We start from the raw sequence: 19,319 nt of genomic DNA, 5'->3' as shown, positions 1-19,319 counted from the left end.
TGAACATATCCGAAGCAGGTGGGACGCCCCAAAAGTCCAAAGAAAGCATCCCTGTGTAGAGTTTCATTGACTATGGATAACCTAACATAGCACTTGGGGGTGCTCCCACCCTTGAACCAATCAATATTCCAAGAGGAATATAATGTGCTGATCGCTAGGCCAGGGTGGCATCAGCCGTGAATGGGGTGCTGATATATGAAATCAGCGTCCCCCGGATCCAAAGATGGACGAGGGGTGAGAAAGAGGTGCGGACCCCAGAGCTAAATCAGGTGCAGTTGCCTGAAGTAGAATGAATGGATGCTCGGTGCCCCACTCTTTCTGTAAGAAAAACACCCAGAATATTCACTTTATCTTTGGTGCAAAGTATTGTTTAAATTGTGGCTATAAAGCACAGCATCGAACACCCCGCTGATCACCAGGGCTGGCTCTTCTGACCTGGGACCCCCTTTCCTATCTCACCATCTCTTAGAATTGCACAGACCTGATTAAAGAAAGCAAGAGAACTGTTTTTCCACAAGCGTATAGACACATTCAATAGAACTTTTTTTGGGCCCTTAGAGACCTTCCACACCAGCCATGAATCCATCTAGACATGAATTCGTCTGACTGCGCCATAATTCAGCCCATGTGTCTTCACCTAGAAAAAGTTTTGTGTGTTTTTTTGTTTAGTCAAATGATTCACAGTTCTAAACACCTGGCGGAAGTCCACGTGAACTCTCTCTGACGTCCCGCGGGCCAGAGTCCCCATCAAAAAAAAAAGAAAGAAGGACTCTTCAAGAAGCCGAGCAAACTCCGAGAACACAGCTCTCTTTGTTCACAATTGCTTAAAACCCATACCTTGACGATTGTCAGCCTAACATCAACCAGTCTGTAGTTCCTAGACAGCCCCAAACCTCCAGCTTCCCCATGTTGGAAATCACGACACAAGGAAAGACATGGCATTTGTACGCAGCGGCTCACAGCAACATAATCCCAGAGGAGATAATGTCCAACAACAGGGCCTGACCAAGAAGACAGGGTGAACCCAAACAAAAGCTCTCCAAAATGACATGCATTGGGTGGAACCATATGCCATGGCCATTTTTGTAAGTCAACAATAGTTAAATACCAACAATTTCATATGATCACAACCAAATACACTAGGACAGTGTTTTTCAAAGTGTGGGCACAGACTCCTTGTGGGGGAGGGGAGCATGTCCCTTTCAAGAGGAACACGAGGTCAAAGTTATTTTCATAATAATACCAAGATGTTATTTGCCTTTTTCATCATGTTGACATTTGCATGGACAACAGCAATGGTGGACAAAATTGGAAAAATTATATAAGGCTGGATTTCCTTCACTTATTTCAGCTAAGACACCATATTGCGACAGGCCGAATGCAGAAGCAGACACGACAATCCAGCTTTCACCAAGCCAGACAGCAAAGAGATTTGCAAAAATGCTAAACAGTGCCCTTCTTCCCACTAATTTTTTTTTGTTTTAGAAACTATTTTTCATAAAGGCATTTTATTTATGTTTATGTTAACATGCAATGTGTATATTACTGTTCTATTTCAATGAATTAAAAAATATTTTTAAGTATCATTTGAATTTCCAATGTGGTAAGTATCAATAGATGTAACCCACATAAACAAAAACTCTCTGGGGTCTTCAATAATTCTTTAAAGTGCAGATTCCTGAGACCAAAAATCGTGAGAACTCGTATATTAGGACAAACTTCAGAGAAACATACTTGAAATGAAGTGAAAACACTCAGAACGATGGGAAAGCATAAGAATGTGAAAGAGCGCTGAGTTCAGAGACCACAATATTTTTTAGAGATCAATTTTTAAAAAATAGAAAAGTACAAAAAGTACAAAAAATAATGAAACCATCACCCAGGGCCTCAGTACCCATAACCAAAAATTAACATTTTGTAATATTTGCTTTGAGTCTTTAAAACAAATTAATTAATTAATGAAACTTTCCAGCTAAAGTGTCCATTCTCACTATTATTCCAATTCTCTCGCTTTTGAAGTCTATGAACGTTCATATATTTGTTAAGCGCTGTATAGTATTCCATTAAATAAACATTCCATGTTTTATTTTATTATTTCTCAACCACAAATAATGACAATGATAAACTTCTTTCTACTTGCAGAGGTTCATAAACTTATAGTGTCAAAAATCTTCTTAGTTGACTAATTTTCTCCGGCAGGCTCAGCTTCCTGCAGCCTCAGTGTCTGTGGTAGACAGAATAAAGGTCTCCTGAGGATGTCCATGTCCTCATTCCCAGAATCTGTGAACATGTTAACTTACATGGCAAAGGGGAATTAGATTGCACATAGAATTAAGGTTGGTGGTCGGTTGACCTAGAAGTGGAGAGATTCTCCTGGATTATCTAGGCAGGCCAAATGTGATTACAAGGGTCCTTGTAAGTGGAAAAGGGAGGCAGAAGAGAGAGAACCAGAGATGTGGCGTGCGAAAAAGACTTGGTCGGACATTGCTGGCTCTTAAAATAGAGGAAGGGGCCACAAGCCAAGGAATGCAGGCAGTATCTAGAAGCTGGAAAGGCTAGGGACAAGATCCTCCCCTACACGAGAACTAGATTCTTCTCTCCAGAAGGAACACGTTCCTACCCACTTCTGGATATTAGTGATGTGCGGCTTCTGACCTCCAGAACTGTAAGACAAATTTGTGTTTTCTAAACTACTACATTTGTGGTCATTTGTTACAGTAACATCAAAAAGGAATAGTCTGGCAGTGGTGGGATACAGATGGCAGATGTTTGGGGTTTGCTGTGTGAAATGAAGACCCATGGGTTAAGGATCTTGGTGAGAAAGTGGCTGGAATGAAGGTCCTTGGAAGCCTGACCTGATGGGCAGAGAAGAGAGAAGGAAGTGAGAAGGAGAGGCGCGGGCGGGCTGGGCGTGTGCTGAGGCTGGAGCACAGGTGCAGTGGGAGTCACTGGGAGGCAGCCAGAGGCTGTTTGAATTTCTAATGCTGGGTGGGGCCCTCAGGGGAGGACAGGGATCTAGGAGTGACCTCCGAGAGGGTGGCTGCAGCGGAGGGAAGGCGAAGGTCCCTGGGAAAGCAGAGGTGAGCCAACTCAGAGGTCAGAGGAGGTGCCGGGACTTTCCTGGGGAAATCAGCTGCAGGGGCCTGATCCTATGCAAATTCCCTACCATCCCCATCTTGCCAGGGGACCATCTGTGCCTGTGGAGGTGTGCATAGGATGGAGGGTGAATACGATCCGGGGTGGGGTGCATACGATGGGAGGGTGCATATGATGGGGGGGTGCATTCGATGGGGGTGTGCATACGATGGGGGATGCATATGATGGGGGGTGCTAACGATGGGCGTGCGCACGGCTGGGCAGGTGTGTGATGCGTTCCCGTACACCGCTGAGTAGGGGGGTGTTGTCTGTGGCATGTGATGCTCAGTGAGAGGACTGTGGGGGACAGTGGTCTGTCTGGGGAACATGCGGATGAGGGGGTCTCTGTGTCCATATTTGGGGCATGCGTGGGTGTTGTGGGTGTCCGGCTGCGCAGAGGGAGAACGGGCCGTGTGCGCGCTAGGGGACGGGCGGGGGTGTTGGGTGCACAGGGATGTGGCAGGTGCGTGCGAGGGAGTGTGCGGGCCTGCAGCTTGGCGGCGGGGACGGTGAGCACAAGGGGCCCAAGGAGGTGGCCGGGGAGTCGGCCGGCGCGGCTGGCCCGGCCCGGGCCCGTAGGTGCAGTCTGGCTCCGCCCGCGGGCGTCCCCGCTTCCCCGCCTCCTCGCCTGCTCCCTCCCCGTCCCTGTCGCTGCGCGCTCGCGGTCCCAGAGCCACAGCCGCCGGCCGCCGCCGCCTCCTCCCCAGCGCGGGACGCCGCCGCCGCGGGAAGCAGGTATGACAGGCGACCCCGGGCGTACGCAGGTGGCCCTGGCCCGGTGCCCCCGCCCTGCGCTCTCCCGCCTCAGTGTCCCACCCGGGTGCTTGGGCGACTGGCGGCGGCGCTGGCGGCACTGAGGCGACGCAGGGCAGGGGAGGACGGGAGGGTAGAAAGAGTCCCTCGGAGCGGGCGGCGAGGCGCCGGGCGGGGGGACGGCCGCGGAGTCCCGGCGCGGCGGGCCGGTGGGCCAGGGAGGTTCAGGAGGATGACAGCAGCGACGCGGGAGCGCGCCGACGGCCGGGAGGCGAGGGAAGCGCAAGGCTGCGCTGCAACGACCCGCCTCCGCCCACACAGCATCCCTGAGCTGTGGGCCGCCTAGGTGTTCCCGTGTTACAGAGGGGAACGCTGAGGGTCAGAGGGTGGAGGAGCTTCCCTAGGTCTCGGGGACAAGTTGCCGGGCCCAGGCTCGAACCCGGGGAGTCTGGCCCCAGAGCCTACCTCTTGGCCCCCTCTGTCAGTCGGTCTGGGGGAACGTGGGTGTGTTCTCTGAGCGTCCCCGTTGGGGCCGTGCTGGGGAGGACGCCAGATCCAACCCCCCTGCTGTCTATCCCGCGGGGTGGGGACATGTCCAGAGAAGTCCTATGGCCTCGGTGTGCTGGAGCAGGGGGAAATTGGGGACAGAGGTGTGCGGCGTGATGCGATGACCTTCCCCACTGGGGTGGAGGGAGAAACTGAGGCAGGGGGAAGTTGAGGGAGGAAGCAGCAGAGCTTCGTTCCCAAGAGGCACAACAGCGCCCCCAGCTCGTCTCCGCCCGGGATCGCAGGCCGCCTGGGCAGCCAGCCCTGAGAGAACCGGTGGGGGACCTCTGGCAACCCTGCCGCCGCCCTGAGCTACCCCGGGCCTTCGACATGCACAGCGGCCCGACCGACCTACCCACCGAACTGTGTCATTCCTCAGGGACGCGTGGATCGGTTCTCCTTTGTCTGTAACCTGCCCTCCCTGCCCCGAGAAGGTAACTGCCTTCATAATTTCCTTCTAGACCTTTCCTACACCCATGCAGTCATATATATGCATACCTGTAGAAAGTATGTAAACTGCATAGCAATGTTGTGGGTGGATGTTTACCAGAAATGGTATAATACATCCACATCATTCTGCCACGCAGCTTCCCTCCCCCCGCCTCGAGTTATCACGTCCTTGAGAGTTATCCGCGATGCTGCGTGTAAGTCTTGCTTGTTTATTTCAACTGCTGCGTGGTTTTCCACCAGGAGCATGCCTGCTGATAGGCACTTAAGTGGTAACAGTTTCAGGACTGGTTTTTATCTCTTTGTTCTTTGTCCTAAACTAACTTCACAGGATCTGAATTTGGGGGGAGAAGTCCCCTCTTCTCCATTGCACACGCACATGTATGCACACATTCATGTATACATGCATACATAAGGTATGCACACATGCACGGGTGCACATACACACATCTCTATCCTGTCTGTCTGTAGGCGATGACAAACACTATACCTGCTTTAGCTGCCGTCTCCGCTGAGCCCAAAGGCCTGGGGCTGAGCCAGGCCACAAGCTCTGCCTGTCCAGGCCCGAATGGGCAGAATTCCCATAAGGGACTGCATCCAGGGGTCCTTTCTAGATGCCCCGGTGCCACCCCCCACCCTCCCATAGGAAACGGAAGGAGTTAGGAACCGCGGCTGGCAGATTGGAGTGTCCAGCGTCCTATTTGTGTACCTCCGACTCCCCAGGTCCCGGCTGTGGTGTGAGAGTGTGCTTGCCCTGGAATGTGTGGCAGGAACATCACAAGTTTGGTGGAATGCCTGATAACAGCCAGTTGGGGAAAAGCTGGAATCAGAGCCGCTTGCATTCCAGTCCCAGCTCCCCCACTTCCTCCTTTGGGCAGTTTCCTTCCCTGTCTGAGCCACGGTTTTCACATCTGTGACACAGAGATGATGACAGTGGCAACCTCCCAAAATTGTTGAGTGGATCAGAGGGATGACGAAACAAAACTCTGAGAGTCTCGTCAGCACTCAGTGAGCAGGAAGTCTCGGCCTGAACCAGCGAGCCCCCGGGACGGCCCCAGGGTGGGGGTGACCTCAGAACCACCATTTTGGACCTCGTCGACACTCCAAGCGCAGGCTAGAGAATCCTGAGTGCTGAGTGGGACGCAAGGTGCGATTTCTGCTTGCGGAGAGCCAAGCCCAGCTCTCAACGTGAGATCCAGAGTCCAGAAATGTCCCAGCACCTACAAAGGGCCTACCGTGCGCTTGGCCTTGAGCTAAGACGCAGAAACGAAGGGGGCAGAAGTCACAAACGGGGCCCAAGGGCGGCTTCCAGGAGGCCCATGCTCCTTATGAAATTTTAGCTTACTCTCAACATTTTAAAAAGCGGGAGATGTCACATAGAACTCCATATTTCTGGATCCCCTTGAGAAAAGAGGATCAGAAAGGCTGACAATTCCAAGTCCAGCATTTGGCTGCCCCCTTACATGTGCCACAGTGCCCTGTGTGTGCCCTGGAGGGTGCCATAGTCCCCACCTGGCCCCCTGCCATTCATAAAGAGCAGGATAATGTAAAAGTTAATCATGTAGAGTCACAGCCAGCTGTGACATCCCAGCTCTGCATCTGAGTTGTGTGGTCTCAGGCAAATTATTTAGCATCTTTGTGACTTTCCTTCCTAACATGTAAAATGGGGATAATAAGTAGCACTTGCCTCAAAGGATTATTTGAGGCATTAAATGAGTCAACACACCTAAAAGTCTTAGAACGGTGCCTGGTGCCGGGTAAATACTGTCTGAGTGCTGATGCTGCTGATGCTGACGCTGATAATGGTGGCGTTAGCTTGCCTGGTCCCTGGAACAGTACAATTTATACTCCCAATTGTACTCCATATAGAATGCTATGGAAATACAAGTGAAGGAGAAAGGAAGGAAGGAAGGGAGGAAAGTAACACTTTGAGTGTCTTCTTCAAATAAGATGCCACAACCCTAGATATTTTTCCACCCAAGGACAGGAAGAGGACCACATTTCAAGGAAACATACAAAGAGGAGGGGACTTCTAAGGTGGGTTTTGAAGGATGAGTAGGAGTTTCTCTGGAGCCATGGAGTGAGAAAGGCATTTCCACACAGAGGAAACAGCCTTTACAAAGGCCTGGAGGCATGACCAAGTGAAGCATGTTTAGGAAGTGACAAGTGACAATATGACTTTGAGGTAAGGTATTTCAAAGTATAGGGAGAAGCAGGAAGATGAGTCTGGGGAGACAGAAAAGGACCTTGAGATCATGATGGGGCTTGCAGCGGGAAAGGGGATGAGCATTTCTTGAGCACCTGCTGTGTGCAGGTTCCTCTATACTCGCCACCCTATAGTCCTCATAATGCCCCTGGGAGTCAGGTCTCGTGATCCTCATCTTACTGATGAGTTAGACAGAGGCTCAGAGAGGGAAGCCTCTCGCCAAGAGCTTGCACAGTGGGTGGGGCAGAGCCGGGGTCGGCTGATGTGAAAGCCCGTGCACCCTCTCTGAGTCTCCATTTTCTCATTGTGAAGTGGGGGTGGTAGCAGTAAAACCCACTGCAGAGGTTTGTTGTGAGGACCCCATGGGAGAATGGATGTGCGGCTCTTAGCACAGTCACTGGCACACAGCAGTGCTGCCGTTATTCTGATGGGAACAAAGCCCGCGTCCCTGCAGGCCTCTCGGCCCAACCTAGCCTAGAGAAAACCTTCAAATGTGGTCCCCTCTGTCCACCTGCATCCGCCTTGCACCGAAGAAGTGGAGAGATGGTGGGAATTCCGCTGTCAGTAAAGACCAAGGCTGGAGGGCGGGTCCTGGAACAAGTCACGCCCCCTCAGCACAGGAGGCTGGAAAGAACCATTTCTTTACAGATAGGAAAATGGCCAAGGGGCTTAGTGGAGTCTGCAGGGTTATTATCCTTTAGAACTTGCTCGCCTTCCTCCTCTTGCAGCCTCCAGCCGGCTCACCTTGAGGGCCTGGGGCAAGATTTGACATTCAGAGGAGCTGTTTCTTAGTGAAAGGTGCCCAGGCAGCTGAGGACTCATTTTCCTCCCCATAAAAAGCCTGTTATTGGAGGCCTCTCTGTGCCTGCAGCCTTTGTGGGCAGCCTCTTCTCCCTGGGCCCCGTGAGACCATGTGTCCTGGCACAAGTTCCTAGCGGTAGGAAATGGTCCCACGACTCTGCAGTGAGGACCATTAAGAAGCTCCCAGGTCAAGTGACAAGGAGGTAAGTCCAGGTAGGTGACAGTCACATCCTGGAGAGGACCTCTGATGGAGATGCAGCCCCCTCTGCACGTCCTTTTCAAAGCACTGATCAAGAGTGGGAGGCAGTATGGCCTAATGGGTAGAAGCATGGGCCTTGCCAGAAAGCTCGAGATTGCTAGATCTGCCTACATAAGAATTAATAATTTCTGCGTGACCAAACACCTATAAGCCCAGGCATGTCAAACTAGTAAAAATATTTGCCACTTTTATAACAAAGAGTTAATTTCACGGAGAGCTCTTCCAAATTAAAGACCAACCACCAACCATCCAAAAAAGAAAAGAAAAAAGAGCAAAAAACATGATTCGGCTGTTTATATAAAAAGAAATAAAAATTGAATTCGAACAGGCTCAAAGATGCTCAACCATACCCCAAAAACAGAAACGCACAACAGAACCACACTGATTTTGTTTTCCACGCGCCCAGGTGGCTGGGTAACACTCAGTGTTGGTGGAGAAACCAGGACTCTCAGACTGTACTGGCGAGAGCAGAGATCGGTCCAACCTCGGGGGGACTTAGGCAAACTGTCGATGTTTAAGATGCCAATACCCCTTGCCTCTGTAACTTCAGCTCTAGGAATTTACCCAGTGGACATCCTTGCATTGCACCCAACATGTTAGAACAAAGATAGTCAGCACTGTGTGTGGCAGCAAAAGATCGGAAACCAAATAGCATTCATCAGAAAGGAACTAAATACTATACATGTCGAAACAGGCATGAGAACATATGCTGCGGCCATTCAAAAGAAGGCAGTAACTCTTTGTGAATGGATGTGAAACCATCTTCTGGATGTTTTGTTGAAAGAAAAATGCAAGGAAGGTATTTTTATATAGTCTTCTACCATCTGTAGGAGTGCTTTAAAAAGAGACTCAATTTGCATATATATGTACCTATGTGTATGTGCACATTCCAATCTGGAGGACGTGGAGCTGGTGATAGTGGTGACGTTGGGGCGGGAAACTGAGAGTGTTGGGTGAGATGGAGACTTTCTTTTCCTTGCGTACAATCTGGTACTCTTTGGAAGTTTTTTCCCCCAAACGTGTTATATTGTACTTATAAATCTAGCCACATGCATCTTCTTCCTCCTTATTTAAAACAAGCGTAGCGTTAGAGATAAGGCGAACTTCCCTTTGACCACTACCCAAATTATGTAGTATATTTTCAAATAAGAAATGAATTCTTTTTTTTTTTTTTAAGGAAGGTTAGCCCTGAGCTAACATCTGCTGCCGATCCTCCTCCTTTTGCTGAGGAAGACTGGCCCTGAGCTAACATCCGTGCCCATCTTCCTCTACTTTATATGTGGGACGCCTGCCACAGCATGGCTTGCCAAGCGGTGCCATGTCCGCACCCGGGATCCAAACCAGCAAACCCCGGGCTGCTGAAGCGGAATGTGCGCACTTAACTGCTGCGCCACCGGGCCAGCCCCTGAATTAATGTTTTTAAAAGTAGGGCCTTTGATCCCACAAGAACAAACACTGTATGATTCCACTTACTTGAGGTTCCTAGAATAGGCAAATTCATAGAAGCAGGAGCAGAAGAGAGGTCCCAGGGGCTGGGGGAACGGGAGCGGGGAGCTGGTGTTTAGTGGGTACAGCATTTCATCCTGTTTGTGATGATGTAGAAGGTCTGGAGATGGATAGTGATGGTGGTTGCACAACAATACAATGCACTTAATGCCACTGAAATGTACACTTAAAAATGGTTAAAATGGTAAATTTTGTATATTTCGCCACAATAAAAAAAATTTAGAGATGACTCAAAAAAAAGGTCGGCGATTTGCCATCAGGTTGCTTGGGTTCTAGTCCCTGGGTCCACCACGTCTTGGCTGTGCACACTTGATCACCTGTGTGTGCTTCTCTAAGCCTTGGTTTTCCCACCTGGAAAGTGGGGCTGTCAGTGAGCGCTGGCTCACAGGCGTCCTGCCAGGATCAGCCGGCTTTGTCCGGGCAAGGTGCTCGCGCTGCGTCTCTGGAACTCTCACAGGAGGTCAGGGTTAGGAGAACAGGGAGGCTAGAATCAGCCACTGGACCAGACGTTAATACCAGCAGATTTGGGAGGGGATGGGCACGCAAGTGTCCAGGGAGCTTGTAAAAGCATCGTCTATATTTTCATAACACTCTCAAAATTAAAATATTATGTGTCCCTGTAATGTAAATTACACAGTATTCAGCAATTCTTAACCTGAGGCCTGCTAACCAGCAGAGATCCCAGTCCTGGCTCCGCCACTTATCAGCTGTGTGATCTCAGGCAAGTTACTTAACCTCCCCGTGCTTCCGTTTTCTCGTCCGTTTCTCATCCGTAAACTGGAGATGATAATAATTCTCACTTCATCTGGGATGTCATGAGGATTAACTGTCAAGTGCTTAGAACAGTGCCCGGCATGCAGTAAGCCCTGAATAAATGTTTCTTAAGTAAATAAATTAACTTGAAATTAGCCTGAGAGTCTTCGTATCTTTGTTTTTAAAAGAGGATTTTGTTTTTCACGTTGAGGAGACGGTGTCCTAGCCAAGATACAGTCCTGGGCTGAGCTGGACGCGGAGGAGTCCCTGGGATGAATTTGCTGGGAGTAGCTTCGGGAGGCTGAAGTGAGCTAAAGGGCGCCCAGCTGATGAGGTGTGGGGTGATAAGAGACTGAGGGTCTGAGTGGTTCGGGGATTTGCCTAAGAGGCCACAGAGTGACAAAAGAATCCAAATTCAGCCCCAGATTTCTCCTCCTCCCCAGGGCCTCCACAACGGGCTGAGCCTTGGAAGCTGGGGAGTTGGGGAACCACTTGTGGCCCTATGGCAAACATAGCCCTTTCCTTGCAGACCTCCAGGATAATCCAGGCAGCCTTGCTCCCTCCTATGTGCCAGGGAGCTCATTCCCAAGCCGAGGGCTAGAAGGAGGGCTAAGATCCGGGAAGTCTGGTGCCCCTCCTTCAGGAGCTGCGTCTCATTTGGCCCCGTCAAGGATGTTAAGTGGGGGCCAGCTTGCAACCTCCCCTAACAAGCTCCTCCCCACCTGCACGCTGATTGCCGAAATACCACTGTGGGGCTGTCACCTGTCTGCGTGTGGAGTTTGTCGGTTTTCTTGGTTGAAAGGCACCCCCCCCACACACACACACACCAGGATGGATCACCTTTGTCCTTTCTTAGTGGTTTGCACCACAGTGAGAGTGAGTTGGATAGAGGCATTTGTGAGGTTATTCGGTGAGGTTAGTTGGTGAGGTTAGTTAGCGTGACAGACCGTGAAGAACCTTTGGGGTCTGAGGCTGTGGACCTGAAGGTGGCCTTCGAAGGATTGTTTTAGAGTCTAGGATGGAAATGTAAAATGTTCAGAGTGCTCCTGGCACGTGAGGGGTGCTCCCGCACGGAAGGCAGGGCCATTTCCCAGGCCGGGGGAGTCCTGCTTTACCACAGGCTGCTTCGAGGGAAAAGTCCTGTCCTCAAAGCCTTCCCGCTAAGGTTTAGGTGTGAAAAGCCCCAGCCTCCTTCGTTCTCTTCCCCGGACGGGCAGTTTGTGCAACAGTGAAGGGCTCGGGAGTCAGCCGTGCTGCACTTGGGGCTGAGCTCCCCGTGACCTGGGGCAAGATACTTCATGTCTGAGCCCCAACCCTGGCCTGTGGACAGGACAGCAGTACCTCCCGTGGGGCCCACGTGAGGCGTCAGTGGGCTAAGCACACGGTCCCTTAGCTCAGCGGCTGGCAGGTGACTGACCACAGTCACGGGCCGCCGTTCCACGGCTCTGATTAACTCCAGACGTGCTCACTGTTCTTGCCTGGCTTCGAGTATCAATGAGGGTGGGGCAGTGGGAGGAAGGGCCTGGGCTGAAAAGCCAGAGACACCTTCGATTGCAGAATTGAGGGAAAGTTGAAAGATCAGAATCAGGGCCTGGGAGTGTGTGTCGAGGGAGGGGTGATGCTCAAGTTGGGGGTACACTGGTTGGTTGCCACTTGCTGGCTGTTGGAACAGAAGCCAGTCTGGGCCGCACCCCTCCCTGACCCCTCTGCCGCCAGAGGACAGTGGGTGGCAGCCTGACCCTGGGATGCCCGGCCCATTGGGCAGCTCCGCTCCCATAGAAGGGAGAACCTGGAGGAAGGAGCAGGTCTGGAGGTGGGGTGGGGGGGGAGAGCCATTTCCCAGCATTTGGGAATATCTGGGAGTGACTTCTGAATGCTGCCACACTAGGTCACAGGGACTTAAACTTCTAGAGGGCAAGGTTTTGTCTGTTTACTGCTTCAGGGCTGCAGCCCCAGCTCCCAGTAGACGCCCCACGGATATTTGTTGAATCAATGATGGATGGCTGGAGGGGTCCCAGCAGTGGGCTAGACACTGTAGATACAGTGGGGAGCAAGCCACGTCTCTCAGCCCCCGGGAGACCCCTTAGCTCCCCCCTGAGGACGCCCTCTCCATCCTCACTCCCACTCCTGAGTGGCTGGGCCTGAGATGGGTGGGCTGCGTTCTTGCTGGATCTTATGGTCTAGCTGGCTAAAGACCCCACCCTGCCATCAGACAGCCCCCAAAAAAGCATCTCCTCCACTCGAGGAGGGCGCCACTCCCTGTGGGGACCATGCTGTTCAGTGTCCCTTACACACAGGGATGAACTGACTTCAGTTTCTCCTTCAACGCATGATACGATTCGTCCAATTAACGCTGCTGGGGACGCGTGGCTTTCTCTTCTACAGGGAAGATAAGAAAAGCAGGCAGCATTTTCTACATGTACACGCCGCGCCAGGCATGTGCGTTGTTGCGTGGAGTTCTTTCAGCAGTCGTCACAAAGGGCAGGTACAGGTGTCCTCCCCACTCTGACACCTGGAGAAACTGTGCTCTCACGCAGTGGCGTGATCTCGATGTATCCTTCCAACAGTCCGGTGAAACAGGTGGTGTAATTGTATGCATTTTGCAGATAAGAAAACAGGGTCAGAACGGTTAAGAACTCACCCAAGGTCACACAGAGCTAGCAAATGGTGGGGCTGGGATTAAACCCAAGCCGTCTGACCGCAGGGCCCACTTTGCTCTCCCCACCCGGCCTCTCCTTGTCTTCCAGTGTCATCTGAGAGGTGAGTGTGGAAGAGTGGAAATTTTTGCTCTGTGACATGGCTCTTGAAGCCCTTGGTTCCCCTGTGGCCAGGTATAAGGTTTCAGCTGTTCCCCGCTCGGGAACCGCCCTGGCTCCCTGTGTGGGTGAGGATCCTCAACTCCCCCAGCAGAGAGGGCCAGGCCAGAGCCGGCTTGCGTGCGGCCGTGCTTCTCAGGGCAGCAGCCCCTCACTTTCCTGGGTACCAGGTTCTCAGCCTCCAAATCTACCTGGAGGCCGTGAGATGGCCGTCCAGGGGCCCAGGAAGCCCACCAAGGCTGGGCTTGCCTCCCAAGGTCTTGGCTCCACAGCCTGGACCCGAGGCCCAGAAACACCAAGCTGGATTGCAGAAGTTGGCAGGAAACAGAGACTTAGCAGGAAACAGGAGGCGCTAAGGGAGAAAAGTGTCACCCTTTTTTCCCTTTCTTGTCTCTGATTCATGCCTTTCACCTAGTGTTTGCAGAGGAAGGTGTTTATTTAATAAACTCCAATGCAGCGGACACACTCCGGAGGTCTGGGGCACAGGGCGCACAGCTGACCCAACACTTCTAGAGTGCTTACTATAGAAGAGGCAGTGAGCAATGTTTGGCCTGAGTTACCTCATTTAGTCTGCACAGTAACCCTATCAAGTGGGTACATCATCATCATCACCGTCATCATTGTCGCCATCACCATTGCCACCACCATCATCATCACATCATCATCATCATCATCGCCATCTTCCCCATACCCACTGTCACCTTCACCCCATCATCATCACCACCGTCACTACCCCCATCATCATCACGTCATCAGCATCATCACCATCATCCCCATCCTCATCATCCCCATCATCATCACCCCATGAGCATCACCATCATCCCCACCCTTACCATCACCATCATCCTCATCATCCCCATCATCATCATCACCATCACTACCCCATCATCATCACATCATCATCACCATCATCACCACTCCCATCATCATCATCATCACTGTCATCCCCATCATCACCAACAGCAGCATCATGCTCACTCACATGGCTTCCCAGACTCAAGGCCCAACCTACAGATGGAGAAACGGACCCAGAGGACATGACACATCTGTCCCCTAGAAAGATCGTTAAGAGCTTGGCCTCTAAAGTCTAGAAGACGCAAATCTGAATCCTAGCTATGACACTTTCTAGCTGTGTGACTTTGAGCAAGTAATGTAACTTCTCTGAACCTCAGAGTCCTTGTCTGTAGTATGGGGATGATCGGAGGGGCCGGCCCTTTGGCGTAGTGGTTAAGTTCCTGCGCTCTGCTTCAGTGGCCTGGGGTGCACTGGTTCAGATCCTGGGTGCGGACCTATGCACCGCTTAACAAGCCATGCTGTGGCAGGAGTCCCACATATAAAGTAGAGGAAGATGGGCACGGATGTCAACTCAGGGCCAGTCTTCCTCAAAAAATAAAAAGGGAGATGATCACAGTTCCTGCCTCATAGGGCTGTGGTGAGGGTCACAAGAGCTGCTGCATGTAAAGCGCTGGCACAGGGCCTGGCTCAAATCATAAAAGCAAAACAAACAAAGGAGAACATTCTGGCAAGGGGAGCAGCGGTGAAGTGGAGAGCTTGGGGAGTTTGGTTGGGAGTTCCCAGCAGCTCTGAATGGTGAGGGGCAGGTGCTGCCCAGCGTGAGAACGGGCACTGGAGGGCTCACACAGGGCAGCTGGAGGGCAGGACTGGAGAGACCGCTCCAGGGCCCTTCTCTCTTCCCAGTGAGCCGGGGTGGGAGGGATGAGAAGGGCAGCTCTCACTGGAGCAGGACTGAGAGCTCAGAGCTGCAGCTGCCATCCGTCCAGACTGAGAGAGATCGGCGGGGGGCTCAGGTACCTGGTCCAAGCTGGATGGAGGAGATCCCAGGAAGAGTCAGCCACTTCCTGCTCCTGACCCAAAGGCTTCCCCACAGCTGCCAGCCCAGACCCCGACCATGCATGGCAGCATTTCCTCTGGACCCCTCTCCCTTTTTGATGACTTGTTTCTGAACAGCAGTAACGGTGGGCACCCAAGTCAATCCTACACCGGGCAACGGTGAGCATCTCAGCTCCAGCCTCCAGGGCTGCTGAGGACCGCTGTAGGGGCGAGTGCTCCACAACTCCAGGCGTGTTGTTCACACAGACTGCCTTGTGAATGATGCCCCCAAAGCTGTGCAGTGCCGACCTGCACAACCGTGCGGGGCAGCTCTGCCAGCTTCCTTCTTCCTGGAGAGGGTGCAGAATCTGTCATGGGTGTTCCAGGTCTGGCTGCAGCTCAAGGCAGAGAAGGTTGAGTGGTATCTGGATGCCAATCAAGGTGCAGAGAGCCCAGGTTTGCTGCCCAAGGCTCGTCCTTGAGAAGGTTGTGTTTGGGCACTGGGGTGACTGGTGATGGTGATGGATTATGGATCGCCCTTAACATAGGTTACTGAGAGGCAATATAGCAAAGTGGTTATGAGAGCAGGTTCTGGAGTCAGACAGCCATGGGTTCAATTCTGATGTACTCTCACTGTGTGACTTTGGGCAAATCACCTGACCTCTCTGTGCCTCAGTTTCCTCATCTAAAAAATGGGTACATAACAGAACACATGGGTATACACTGGTTCTCTCTCTCTGTCGGAGCTGCCATGAAAAGGAAATGAGATGGTGCAGGTAGAACTCTGAGCAGTGTCCGCTGCGTAGTTAAATGGTCACTACAGGTTAAAGGTCAGTGAAATCGCCAGCCAGGGAGGTGGGGCTCAGAGTCACCTGTAGGAAGGCAGCTCCCTGAACCCCTGCCAGGGCAATGGAGGATTTGGGGTGCAATCTGAAGTCTTTGGCCCGGAGCCAGATCAAGCCTAATTTGATCAGCCCTTGTCAACATAACCTTTTCATCATCAGGTGCCACTGAGGTTTCAGAGGTCATGCAGGGGAGGTTGTGCAGACAAATACTGGGAAGGCGAGGGCCTGCCACCCAGGCCAGCACGCCCACAATCCACTTCTCTAGCCCAGGGGGCAGAAGCCACGGCCCGAAGGCCAAGTTCGGCCCACCACCTGTTTGGGGCAGCCTACGAGCTAAGAATGGTTTTTCCATGGTTGAAAAAAATCAATAGAAAAATAATATTCCATGACACGTGCAAATTAAATGAAATTCAAAATTCAGTGTTTATAAATCAAGTGTTATTGAAACACAGCCACGTTCGATCATCTCACATTATCTGTGGCTGCTTTCATACTGCCACGGCAGCATTGAGTGGCTGCGACCCAGACCCTGTGACCGGAGAGGCCGAACCGTGACTGCTGGGCCCTTCCTGAGAGAGCTTGCTGCCCGCTGCAGCTGTGGCTCCCACACTCCGCTGCGGTTGGTGTGCCCCGGGGGACTTGTCAAAAGCTGGATGCTCGGGTCACACCCAGATGGAGTAAATAAGACTTTTTTAAACACATTTTTTTTTTTTTGAGGAAGATTAGCCCTGAGCTAACATCTGCTGCCAATTTTCCTCCTTTTTGCTGAGGAAGACTGGCCCTGAGCTAACATCCGTGCCCATCTTCCTCTACTTTCTATGTGGGACGCCTACCACAGCATGGCTTGATGAGTGGTGCCATGTCCGCACCTGGGATTCAAACTGGCGAACCCTGAGCCGCCGAAACTGGAATGTGCGAACTTAACCGCTGCGCCACCGGGCCGGCCCCATCAGACTTTTTTAAAGATCTGCAGGTGGTTCCATTCTGCAGCCGAGTTTCAGAACCTCTGTCCCGGCCCCTCTTGAGTCCCTACTGTGTCCTCTTGCCACGCCTGGGAGGCTGCCCTAAGCTCAGAAAGCTTGCCCAGAGCTTACGGCACCTTGCCTGCCCCAAGGCCTGTGGGCAGGGTTGCAGGCTGGTGCCCCACAGGCCTTACTTTGTGTGACCCACACAGTAATTTTTGAATCGGGAAATTTCACTTTGGCATCTGGATTTCCAGATTCTCTTGAAAAATTGGAAGATCTGGTCATGCTGAGCTCACATTTTTAAATGGGAATAATCAGCTGGGTCTGACACGGCTTCATTTTTTTTTAACATCACCTGCTTCGCGCCTGAAAACATTTGAGTTTGAGACCCCTGACTTAATGGTAACGAAGTCCAGGCCAGCACATCTCAAATTCTGACATGCACATGAGTCCCCTGGCACTTGGTGAGAGCAGATTCTTCTCGGCCCAAATGTGGTGTCTCCAAGGAGCTGCCGGGTGGCACTGCTCTGCTGCTGGAGTCGGTGTTTTGAGTAGCAAGTTTGCGGGCCTTGGTCTCACACTTCTGCGGGGCCACCATCTCCCCCCGAGGATGACTGCTCCAGGCCCTGCCCTGGGCGCTCGGCCCGTGGGCTCTCCCCTACAGCAGGGTGCTCTGAGGTCCCCAGATAGCGGGATTTTTGTTCCTTCTGTGGTCAGACTCGTGGACACCCAGCTGTCACCAAGGGGATCAGGTCTTCATTGGCTTCTTCTGTCAACTGTCTCTTTGACCAGACCCGAGCGGTTTCCTCAAGTTCAAACGCACAATTTAAAGACATAATGGGAGCCTGGAGACGGCGGAACTGTGATTCCGTGCATTGCAAACCTCTTCCCCATTCCAAGGGGTTCGGATCTGTGCCTCTTACGACAAAGGCCCTCCAAGGCGGTCTCACGTTAGATATCACAGGGAGCCCTGCTCAAGTGGATCGGAGCCCCAGATACGGGGTCTTGGGTGGGCCCAGGCCTGCAGCCACAGGGCAGAGGGGAGTGGCCACCCCTACGCATAGCTGTGGCCGCACGAGCTTCAGGGCCATGGGCAGGGCCCCCTCGCGGATCGGGCTGGGCCCAGCGCCACCCGCCACAACTGCCTTGAACAAGAATGACCACTTGGGCCAGGACCGGTTCTGCGGAGTCCTTGAACTTGAGAGGGCTGGCAGGCGGATCTGGATGGGTGAGCTGGAGGAGATCAGAGATTATGAATTACTTAGTTCTCTTCCTGGACCCTTGAGAGCAGGGGCTCGCTGTAATCAATATGAAAAATTATTAATGAGATTTTTTATGTTCAACGCGTCTTTTAAAATTTTTAATTGTGGTAAAAAACAACATAACATAAACTTTTACCGTCTCGAGCATTTCTAAGCCCACGGTTCAGCGGCGTTAAGTACATTCACAGTGTTGTGCAACTCGTCTCCAGAACTCTTTTGGTCTTGCAAAAGGTTAATATTTTACGTCTCTCTTTTCTGTACGATTTCTTGGAAATCTGGATTGTGTTTTGCACCGAGAGCACATCTCAGTTTGACTAGTGGTGTTTCCAGCGCCCAATAGTTGCCACATGTGGATAGTGGCTATTGTAAGGGACAGAGAAAGTCTGCTGCAGGGGCAAAGCTGGGAAGGAGGGAGCCCGGGGCTCTCTCGCAGGGAGTGTAAAACTCCAGTGAAGGGAGAGAGGAAACCTGCGAATGATTAGATCCTCTCTGATGATATGCGGTTCTGAGGGGGGGGGAGGGGGTGCGGGGAATAGGGCCGTGGACTAGAGCGCTCTGGGGGATGCGGGTCACCGCTGGGAGGTGACATTTGAACTGAGGCTTCAAAGAAGCCAGCTCTATGAAGATCTAGGGTGATGGCCTCAGCCCTGCCTGTGCATCAGATTCCGTGCGGAAGATTAAATTAATACACAGACGCCAGGCCCCGCCTCCATCTGCCGAGTCAGCGTCGCTGTGCAGGAGGCCCTGGCATGTGTTTTTTCGGAGCTCGCTGAGCGATGCCGATGCACGGCGGCGGGGAGAGCTGGGGAGGCTGCCGGGGCCCCGTGCTCCAGGGGGCACTGTCCCACGCAGCGGGAACAGCAAGTGCAAAGGACCAGAGGTGGAACGATCTTGGAGTACTGGAGGAGCAGAAGTGAGGGAGGGACGGGGGGGCAGGGGGGGTGAGTCTGGACAGGGGCGGGGCCCAGGCCTCGCTGGCTTTGTAAGGACTTTGGGTTTTGTTCTGAGTGCCACAGGAACCCATGGCTGGCCTCTTCGTGGGAAAAACTGCAAGGTCTTCTTGCCAAAAGTTTTGGACATTCACTCTTTGTCTCTGCCTAAGTAAACAAACAAACAAACAGGTTTAACGTGCCCCATGTTGCCTTTAACCTGACAAGGAGGAGGGACTTCCAAGGCGTGGGAGTGTGTTTCCGCA

The 19,319-nt window shown here is 52.2% G+C and overlaps 1 protein-coding gene across 7 annotated transcripts in view; it reads left to right on the top strand.

Moving 5' to 3' along the window:
• Nucleotides 1–2,927: 2,927 nt before the first annotated feature.
• SCNN1B (sodium channel epithelial 1 subunit beta) overlaps nucleotides 2,928–19,319 on the top strand; it is a 56,775-nt gene continuing 40,383 nt past the window's right edge. For 2 of the 7 annotated variants that reach the window (XR_011494225.1, XR_011494224.1), the window contains exon 1: nucleotides 3,754–3,870. The gene's annotated coding sequence lies outside the window, so the exon portion shown is untranslated. Of the gene's footprint in view, nucleotides 3,081–3,571; nucleotides 3,871–4,813; nucleotides 4,869–19,319 lie in introns of those variants that run through there. The other 5 variants (XM_070484688.1, XM_014864743.3, XM_070484685.1 and 2 more) reach the window with 5 other exon arrangements.

Source organism: Equus asinus, chromosome 14 (genome assembly GCF_041296235.1).
Source record: "Equus asinus isolate D_3611 breed Donkey chromosome 14, EquAss-T2T_v2, whole genome shotgun sequence".
Classification (NCBI taxonomy): Eukaryota; Metazoa; Chordata; class Mammalia; order Perissodactyla; family Equidae; genus Equus; species Equus asinus.
Note: the sequence above shows the minus strand (reverse complement) of the source record. Positions and strands in the feature narration are given on the sequence as shown.